Here is an 11,078-nt window from a genome sequence, read left to right as displayed (position 1 = left end):
AGAGGAAAACAACAGAATGTGAAAGACTAGAGATCTCTTCAAGAAAATTAGAGATACCAAGGGAACATTTTATGCAAAGATGGGTTCAATAAAGGACAGAAGTGGTATGGACCTAACAGAAGCAGAAGATATTAAGAGGTGGCAAGAATACATAGAAGAACTGTACAAAAAAGATCTTCATGACCCAGGTAAACATGATGGTGTGACCACTCACCTAGAGCCAGACATCCTGGAATGTGAAGTCAAGTGGGCCTTAGGAAGCATCATTATGAACAAAGCTAGTGGAGGTGATGGAATTTCAGCTGAGCTATTTCAAATCCTAAAAGATGATTGCTTTTAAAGGGCTGCACTCAATATGCCAGGGAATTTGGAAAACTCAGCAGTAGCTACAGGACTGGAAAAGGTCAGTTTTCATTCCAGTCACAAAGAAAGGCTATGCCAAAGAATGTTCAAACTACCACACAATTGCACTCATCTCACACGCTAGTAAAGTAATGCTCAAAATCCTCCAAGCCAGGCTTCAACAGTACATGAACCATGAACTTCCAGGTGTTCAAGCTGGATTTAGAAAAGGCAGAGGAACTAGAGATTAAATTGCCAACATCCATTGGATCGTTGAAAAAGCAAGAAACTCCCAGAAAACATCTACTTCTGCTTTATTGACTACGCTAAAGCCTTTGACTGTGTGGATCAAAACAAACTGTGGAAAATTCTTAAAGGAATGGGAATACCAGAACACCTGATCTGCCTCCTGAGAAATCTGTATGCAGGTCAGGAAGCAACAGTTAGAACCGGACATGGGACAACAGACTGGTTCCAAATAGGAAAAGGAGTACGTCAAGGCTGTATATTGTCACCCTGCTTATTCAACTTATGTGCAGAGAACATCATGAGAAATGCTAGGCTGGAAAAAGCACAAGCTGGAATCAAGACTGCTGGGAGAAATATCAATAACCTCAGATATGCAGATGACACCATCCCTATGGCAGAAAGTGAAGAGGAACTAAAGAGCCTCTTGGTGAAAGTGAAAAAGGAGAATGAAAAAGTTGGCTTAAAACTCAACATTCAGAAAACCAAGATCACGGCATTCAGTCCCATCCCTTCACGGCAAATAGATGGGGAAACAATGGAAACAGTGACAGACTTTATTTTGGGGGGCTCCAAAATCACTGCAGATGGTGACTGCAGCCATGAAATTAAAAGACGCTTGCTCCTTGGAAGAAAAGTTACGACCAACCTAGATAGCATATTCAAAAGCAGAGACATTACTTTGCCAATAAAGGTCCATTTAGTCAAAGCTATGGTTTTTCCAGTGGTCATGTATGGATGTTAGAGTTGTACTATAAAGAAAGCTGGAACTAACATCCATGGACCTAACATTCCAGGTTCCTAGGCAATATTGCTTTTTACAGCATCGCACTTTACTTCCATCTTAAGTCACATCCACAACTGATTGATGATTTTGGAGACTGATGCTTTTGAACTGTGGTGTTGGAGAAGACTCTTGAGAATCCCTTGAACTGCAAGGATATCAACCACTCAATCCTAAAGGAAATCAGTCCTGAATATTCATTGGAAGGACTGATGTTGAAGCTGAAACTCCAATACTTTGGTTACCTGATGTGAAGAACTGACTCATTGGAAAAGACCCTGATGGTGGGAAAGATTGAAGGTGGGAGGAGAAGGGGACGACAGAGGATGAGGTGGCTGGATGGTATCACTGACTCAATGAACATGAGTTTGAGTAAGCTCCAGAAGTTGGTGATGGACAGGGAAGCCTCGCATCTACAGTCCATGGGGTCGCAAAGAGTTGGACATGACTGAGTGACTGAACTGACTGAACTAAAGATAAAAGTTATGTTTACACCATATCCATTAAGTGTGCAATAAACAACATTTCTTAAAAAGTGATGTACATGTATTAATTTAAAAATATAAACCGAAATCAATTATCATGTTAACATCAAAGATCAATCATCATAGATCACCGTAACTATAACAATAATGAAAAAGTCTATCAATTTGGCAAATTTGCAAAAACATGAGATATGAGCAAATGCTGCTAGAAAAATAGCATTGATAGACTTGACCCAAGGAAGGTTGCTGCAAACGTTCAATTTGTAAAAAACAAGGTCTTTGTAATGCACAGTAAAGTGTGTTCTTTGCTCAGTCACGTCCAACTGTTTGTGATTCCATCATCTGTAGCCTCTTTTCACAAAGCTCTCCAGGCGAGAATACTGGAGTGCGTTGCCATTCCCTTCTTCAGGGGATCTTCCCAACCCAGGGATTGAACCTGGGTCTCCTGCATTGCAGGCAGATTCTTTACTGTCTAAGCTAACCAGTTCAGTTCAGTTCAGTTCAGTCACTTAGTCTTGTCTGACTCTTCCCAACCCCATGGACTACAGCACACCAGGCTTCCCTGTCCATCACCAACTCCTGGAGTTTGCTCAAACTCATGTCCATCACGTCAGTGACGCCATCCAACCATCTCATCCTCTGTCATCCCTTTCTCCTCCTGCCCTCCATCTTTCCCAGATTGAAAGGCTGGGAAAGCTAACGAGGGAAGCCCTTATGCACAGTAAAGCGAGGTTGCAATAAAGCCTGGACGCATGGCTCCGTTTTATTCCTTTATTTAGTCTGTAACAGAATGCCTGCTCTATGTCAGGCTCTGGGGAGGCAACAGGAGCTCAGGGACCTCAAAGTCTAGTAGGGAAGACAGACAAATTAATCCACGATGACCGTGTGATGAGGGCAGCTGCCAGCCGAGACGGCCTACGAGCCTTGTTGGTTCCCTGGAGGGGCTTTCTCTTTTTGACTGAGGGATGGGTGGGCTGGGGACAGGGGAGAGCTCAGGGCTGTGTCCTCCCCTCATCTCTGACTTGAGTTGAAACCTGCTCTGAACAATCTCCACGTTGTATCTCCTCCCCAGCCTCACCACCCGCCTCCTCCACCACCACTGTGCAGGGACTCATCACTTTTCATCAGGAAATGTGTGAAGGAGAAAAGGAAAGGCAAGATGATGTCCGGAGAAGAAGCCAGGGCAGCCTGAGAAGGTGCAGGCAAGGAGCAGAAGGAAGATGGTGGAGAAGTGAGCACTAAGGTTATGGGAGGAGGGCCTTCTAAAAGGCAAGGCCGACCCCCGGTGTAAGTGAAGGGAAGGGAGGTGAAAGTCGCTCAGTCGTGTCCGACTCTTTGCGACCCCATGGTATACAGTCCATGGAATTCTCTGGGCCAGAACACTGGAGTGGGTAGCCTTTCCTTTCTCCAGGGGATCTTCCCAACCCAGGGAGGGAACCCAGGTCTCTGCACTGCAGGTGGATTCTTAACCAGCTGAGCGACAAGGGAAGCCCAAGAATACTGGAGTGGGTAACCTATCCCTTCTCCAGTGGATCTTCCCCACCCAGGAATCGAACCAGGGTCTCCTATATTGCAGACGGATTCTTTACCAGCTGAGCTAACAGGGAAGCCCTGCCCCATGGTATAAAACCTCACTCAAAAGTTGGGTCAGACAAAGCAGGGAGTGTCCATTGGCTCTGACAGCTGAGAGCTTTTTGGTAACACAGCTAGTGGGTAAAAAAAGAGGCAGAGCATTTTTCGAAGGGATCCACAGTCTGGACAGTGCCCTTCACTTTGGATGGTATTTCTTTCTACACCCCCAGAGGGGAATTTATCCCCGAAAACCCGGATCTCCTGGCTGACATCCAAGTGCCCTCTGATGCTACTGAAATGTGCCTGTCCTGTTGGCCATTTCAACATTCTCAGCCAAGTTTGCTCCATTGCATAGTAATGTTTGCCTAAGTAAACCAGACAATCAACATTCGAGCAAACCAGCAAAGGCGGAGTAGTGAAATATTCAGAGGCTCTCAGAGGCTCCTTTCCCTTTTAACAAACATGTCTCTGAGTAGGAGCTTCGTGCTTCTGACTTGAATTATCTAGAAGAATGCCGACAGGGGTGAAAAAGTGAAAAGTGAAAGTTGCTCACTGGTGTCTGACTCTTTGTGACCTCATGGACTATACAGTCCATGGAATTCTCCAGGCCAGAATACTACAGTGGGTAGCCATTCCCTTCTTCAGGGGAATCTTCCCAATCCAGGGATCAAACCCAGGTCTCCTGCATTGCAGGCGAATTCTTTACCAGCTGAGCCACTAGGGAAGCCCTGAAGTTCTGTGCATACAGAAAATGGAGTGCTGACCTGGAGGAGGCGATGTTAAGACCACAGGAGGCTTGCCATTTCCTGAATGTGTCCCCTCAAATTGCTAAGTTGGGATGCCAATGTCCAAACTGGTGGCGTTAGTAGGTGAGACCTTCTGAAGTGTTAGGTCCTGAGGACACAGCCCTCATGAATGAAATTAATGCCCTTATGCAATATCCCTGTGAGAGCTCCCTTGCCCTTTCTACCTTATGAAAATTCAACAAGAAGTCTGCCACTTGGAAGAGGCCCTCACCCAACCAGGCTGACACTCTGATTTCAGACTTCTGGCCTCCAGAACTTTGAGAAAAAAACATTTCTGTTGTTTCTAAGCCCTGCAGTCTGTGGTATTTTGTTATAGTTGCCTGAATGGACTAAGACACCTTGCTTCTCAGCTCACTCCGGGCTTGTGCGTGGATGGCAGATGAGGAGGGGGAGGTAGGAAGAATGGAAGATTAGAGGGTCAGAGGAGGAAGACAGGAAAGAGAATCAAGAGCAGATTAAATAGCTTTTAGTTTTCACTGCTAGCAAACAAGAACTTGAATCATACACACACCTATACAGGGGATCTCAGGTTTTACTTCTCAGCCTTTATGTCCCTCCAGGGAGTAAGACATTACTTTGCCAACAAAAGTCCATCTAGTCAACGCTATGGTTTTTCCGGTAGTCATGTATGGATGTGAGAGCTGGACTATAAAGAAAGCTGAGCACCGAAGAACTGATGCTTTTGAACTGTAGTGTTGGAGAAGACTCTTGGGAGTCCCCTGGACTGCAAGGAGATCAAACCAGTCCATTCTAAAGGAGCTCAGTCCTGGGTGTTCATTGGAAGGACTGATGCTGAAGCTGAAACTCCAATACTTTGGCCACCTGATGCGAAGAGCTGACTCATTTGAAAAAACCCTGATGCTGGGAAAGATTGAGGGCAGGAGGAGAAGGGGATGACAGAGGATGAGATGGTTGGATGGTATCACTGACTCAGTGGACATGAGTTTGAGTAAGCTCTGGGAGTTGATGATGGACAGGGAGGCCTGGTGTGCTGTGGTTCATGGGGTTGCAAAGAGTTGGACATGACTGAGCGACTGAACTGAACTGAAGGGAGTAAGACACCCGCATATACCTTCAGGCCTTGTTCTTGAGCTGGACACAATTTTCTGCTTCTTGTCTGGGTGGAACACTGAGGGCTGAGTTTCCAGGGCGATATTAAGGACTGCTCTTGGGCTCAGTACCTGGTTAAGGTAAGGAAAGATGGGCAAAGGAAGAAGTTGAGCTGGAGTGCAGACCTGGCAGAAGTCTCACATAATCCTGCAGGGAATGACGAAGATATGATGCCCTTTAGAGATGTCCAGGGTTGGCAAGAGAGAGCTGAGCCTTAATAAGCCTGCATCAACCAGTCCTTAGATGTATTTGAAGGGGGAGGGAGCGTGACTTTAAGGAAGGGGAATGTCTCCCTTAAGTGGTGGGAACCCCTAAGGAAGCTGATGAGAGTTACCAGCTAGCAACACTCCAAGGAGCTGGGGTAGGAACCTGGGTAGGGCTCTTTCATCCCTTGGCGGGATTCAGGTAGTTTATCACATCTGCTACACCCCTCAAGGCTATGTAACACCGTGCTAAGTCACTTCAGTCGTGTCCGACCCCATAGACAGCAGCCCACCAGGCTCCCTGTCCCTGGGATTTCCCAGGCAAGAACATTGGAGTGGGTTGCCATTTCCTTCTCCAATGCATGAAAGTGAAAAGTGAAAATGAAGTTGCTCAGTCGTGTCTGATCTTAGCAACCCCATGGACTGCAGCCTACGAGGCAAGAGTATTGGAGTCGGGTGCCATTGCCTTCTCTGATGTAACACCATAGAACTTTGCAAAAAGAATGGAAGAGAGAATAAATGTTGCAAATACGTGCTGTCAAACTGCTATATAACAGAACATTAGGCTTGAAAGCATAACCCGTTTAATTAAAATTTTCCTCCTTTTACAGTTGAGTTTGTCTTCAAGAAGGCAAAGAACCCTTTGCTTCACAGAGCAGCCTTGCTGTCAATACTACTATCTGGATACACAGAAACAACAACTTTACAACTGTTATTGCTAAGAATGGGTAGAAATAAAGAGAAAACAACCTTTTTTTCCCTAGCTTTGTCTCGTAGTATTAAAACCAGCAAACAAACAAAAAGATTGCTCTGTAGGTCCAGCAGCAGGTGAGGAGGTGGGCAGAAGACATCCTCTGCTTGCCCGGAAGCTCTAAGCCATCAGCTGCTTCTGCCTTCCTTGCTAATTTCCCAAAGTTTCCTTGCTAGTTTCCCCAAAAAGTAAGTTTGAAACTTTCCATCCTGAGAGTACCGGTTCCTAAAAAGGGCTCAGTTTGCAGCTAGTGTGCTATGCTCGCGGGCCAACAACTAACGAGCGATGTGTAGTCATCCCTCTTCTTATTTATGGTCCCTGCTGGTTCCTCGGTGCCAATGGGGGTGATCCCTTAACATAGCCTCCCAGGACCTGCAGGATGGTCCTATCCCAGGAAGCCCTCTCTGCAACCTTGTGCCTTCAGGCCACTGTGTTCCAGCCGTGCCTTCCTGCCTTTAGGTCCTGGGGGACGCCCGCTCTTCCCAGTTGCTCCCTTCACTCACTTTCCTTCTGAAATACTCCTGCCTTCCCATCCCCAGGGCTCTAACCTTCCTCAGCACTGCATTACGCTGTAATGGTCTGAGCCCATAGAAAGCCCAGGACATGGCTCAATCCTAAATTTGGCTTATATTTAAAGAAATAGTGGCTCAGTGCTCCAAAAGGAACTAAAAGCATTTCAATCTTCACTGGAGTTGAAGGTGCCTGAGTGGGCACAGAATCTGAACACTCAGCAAAACATCTTTAAAATCCTTTCTCTCTGTATCTTACTTTAATTACATTCCCCCAACCCCTTGCTCAGAAACTTCTTCTATAAACACTTCAGAAATCAGCCAGATGTTCTCCTGTTCTAATCCCCCTTGTTTCCTTCTGCCATGACGCAATTCCTCCTAAAGGGTCCAATGGAGGTAAAATCATTGTGAATATTAATGTTCTCTGAGTCACCTTTTGCCTGCTTATCCATATCCTCCACTAGACTCCACAATGAAACGGACCATTTCAATCTTATTCACAACACTTGAGACTCTCCCTGGCACAGATTGTCCTCAAAAAATATTTATGGAATGAGTAAGAACACACTGTTGAGTCTTTCCAGGCTAAACTTCCCTCTTCAAAAGATGAAAGGGTAGACTGGGTAATTTAGAAAGATGGTTATAACTGAAACAGTCTCTGATAACATAAGATCAGGAGGTCAGCAGAGCTGTCTAAACACTTAGTGGAACTATTTGCATCGAATGGCTCTCCACGCTCGGTCATGTTTGCTCGTTTCACCCTTATGACGTAGGGACTGTTACTTCCCCCCTGCTACAGATGAGTGCCGGGGTCCAGCCCCGGTGGATCCAGGGAATTCGAAGGGTGGACGGCGTTGGCGTGGAAGTATTTATTAATATAAGATTAGATTAAAAAACTATAGCGTAGTAGGAAGATTAAGTGGAGGAAGAGGGCTGAATAGCTTGGTTTACACGGAAGGCCAATAAAATTCCAGACAAGGAATTTGCACCATCTACGTTGGGCCACCGGCGCCCGCTTGAATATCTAAGGGTGCCTCGCCTTAAGCTCCCTTTCGGTGCGGGTCTTAACAGCCAGGGCAAGTAAGTAGACCTGGCGAGCCTCCGCGCCCCAGGTGGAGATTCAGCCTGAAGTTAAAGTAAAGAGCAGAGAGAGGGAAAGGGAGAGAAGAAGAGAGAGAAAGACACGGGGGGAGCCAGAGTCCCAAGAAACCAGGCCGAGAGACTAGTTCAAGAAACTGGTCCGAGAAACTGGCCCGGGAAGCTGGCCCCATCCTTTATTGTTCAGAAGGCCTTTTATACTTTTGATAAAACACGGAGATCAATGGGTAACACAAGATTATGTAGCGTTCGCAGCTCAGACTCTTTCTATACATCATTTTGTATACAAAAGGTCTCAGGTGATTTACATTATCTTCTGGCCAAGAGGCTTGTTAACACTTTTTGGCTCTCTTCCTTAATGAATGTTAATTTTGTTTCCCCTGAAGTGTTTTTCTTTAATCTACATCTCCTTAAAGCATTAAAGTTACATCTCTATAGAACAAAGGTGCAGTGGGATATATCAAAGAAGGTACTTAACTCAAAGATCTAATGTTGCTAATACAAGGTCTACTACTTGTTTTTCTGTATACAAACTATATCTACAAATAAAGGATGTGAAAATTTGGCAGCAAGTATTGACTCAACAAATGAAACCTTTAATCAGTCCTATTTTAAAGATTTTGACTCCTCGGAAGCTCCTACATTCCTAGGATGTTTTAAGCTTCTTGTGCCTCCTGCGGTCAGGAGGCCTCAAACAATCACACGCGCAGCTGTACGAGTCCTGCAGGCAGGCTAGAAAGCCATCAGAGGGTTTTTTGGATTGAAACACTCTTTCAAATGCAGAAGACTAAAGCCCTGAATTGACTTTTTCCAGAAAATGTCAGAAGAGTGGAAAAGCAGAGCACAAAAGCCGGCAGATTTTTGTTGGGGTACATGCTTAGGAATTTCCAGAGGGGTCCCTGAAGTCTGAGCACGCCTTGCGTATGTCAGCTTCCTTCCTCATGACCTTGTCACGGGCGGGATTCCTCACACTGGCTCCCGGCAGATGAGAAATTGAGTAATTTGCCCTGGGTTGCAGAGCTGCTAAGTGACAGCCTTAGCATTTGAATCTGGAGGTCTTGCTCTCTGGAGTGGGTGCCTAACTACTACGCTAAGGTTATTGTTTGCTACTTACAAACACTGATAATGGCCTGGGGAGTGGAATGTGAATGGGCTACATACATCTTGTGGGTTGGGGATTGAGATTATATTTCAAAATGGGTCATTCACTATCTGTAATGATAACAGTGAATTTTCCAAGGTACCTTAACTATCTGTTCTTCAGAGTATATCTGGAGATTATAAAAGTAATATGTCTAGCCAGTCATCAAAGGTCATATATTATATGACTCCTTTTATATGAAATGCTCAGAATATGCAAATCTATAGAGACAGAAAGTTGATTAGCAACTGTTCTGGGTTGGCTGCTGGGGTGAGAAGGTTGTAAGGACAGGAGAAAGTGAAAGTCGCTCAGTTGTGTCTGACTCTTTGTGACCCTGTGGACTATACAGTCAATGGAATTCTCCAGGCCAGCATACTGGTGTGGGTAGCAGTTCCCTTCTCCAGGGGATCTTCCCAACCCAGGGATCAAACCCAGGTCCTCCACTCCCACATTGCAGGTGGATTTTTGACCAGTTGAGCCACCAGGAAAGCTCAAGAATACTGGAGTGGGTAGTCTATCCCTTCTCCAGAGGATCTTCCCGACTCAGGAATCGAACCGGGGTCTCCTGCATTGCAGGTGGATTCTTTACCAGCTGAGCTACCAGGGAAGCCCTATGACAGGAGGGTGATAGCTAAAGGGTTTGGGGTTTCTTTTTGAGGTGATAAAAAAATATCCTAGAATTGACTGGTGCTTTCCATGTTCGTGAATATACTAAAAACCACTGAATTGCATAGTTAAATTGAGTGAATTGTGTAGTATGTGAAAGATATTTCGATGAAGCAGTTTTTTAAAAAATACTTCTTTAAAAAAAATCTGTTTCATCACGATGGGCATCTATAAATTTCAAAAGAACACTTTAGGACCCTTCTGGAGTACAGGTCTTCCACTTAAACTTCTGTTTACCCACTTACAGTTGCTGCCCCTCCAAGGATTTTGGAAAAGATACCATAGGAGTGCTTGTATTACCTGGAAGAGTCAGGTAGTGTGTTGGTTAGCTCCTTCAAGCAATAAATGTGCTACTGTAAGATTATCTTTAAACCGGTAAACATGGTGATTACAAATAAAATTTTATTTGAAATTTTTAGGGGTGTTTATTCTCAGAAATGGAGAAGGAAATGGCAACCCACTCCAGTGTTCTTGCCTGGAGAATCCCAGAGACGGGGGAGCCTGGTGGGCTGCTGTCTATGGGGTCGCACAGAGTCGGACACGACTGAAGGGACTTAGCAGCATTCTCAGAAAATTCTTGTTAAAGTAGGAAATCATTTTTCTAGTAAAATTTTATTTTGTAATAATTTTAGAGTTAGAGAAAAGCTGCAAAGGTAGGATAAAGTTCCCAGTTCCAGTTGCCCTAATGTCACCGTCTTATGTGATACATTCATGAAAGCTAAGAAACCAACGTTAGTTAGTATATTACTGTTCACCAAACCCCAGACTTTATTTCTCCATTCATCTCATTAATGTCCTCTTTCTGCCTGAGGCTCTAATCCAGGATCTCGCACTACGGTCACATCTTCTCAGACTCCTCTGTGGATTGTGGCAGTTCTTCAGCCTTTCCTTGACAGGCATTCACGACTTTGACAGTTTTGAGGAGTATTGGTCAGGTGTTTCGTAGAATGTCCCTCAATTTGAGGTCATCTGATGTTTTTCTGGTGAGTAGGCTGGGGCTGCGGGTCTGGGGGAAGAATACTACAGTGTAAGTGGCTTCTCATCACGTCCTCTTGAAGGTACAATGATATCCATATGCTCTGTTACTAGCGACAGCAATCTCCATCACTTGAGTAAGGTGGTGTTTGCTGGGTTTCTCCACTGAAGAGCTCTAATCGCTCCCTTCTTATACTCTATTCTTTGGAAGCAAGTCATTAAGTCCAGCTCACACTCAAATTATTTTTAAATATGAAAACGTTATTCTTATTTTTTGAATTATTTTGTAAAACTTACAAAGGTGATTACAATTGGGAGGGTGAAGTTTAACTGAGACCCAGCCTCTCTGCTATGAACTAACTAGCAGGTGAAAAGTTTATTGAATATTGA

Source organism: Ovis canadensis, chromosome 5 (assembly GCF_042477335.2).
Source record: "Ovis canadensis isolate MfBH-ARS-UI-01 breed Bighorn chromosome 5, ARS-UI_OviCan_v2, whole genome shotgun sequence".
Classification (NCBI taxonomy): Eukaryota; Metazoa; Chordata; class Mammalia; order Artiodactyla; family Bovidae; genus Ovis; species Ovis canadensis.
Note: the sequence above shows the minus strand (reverse complement) of the source record.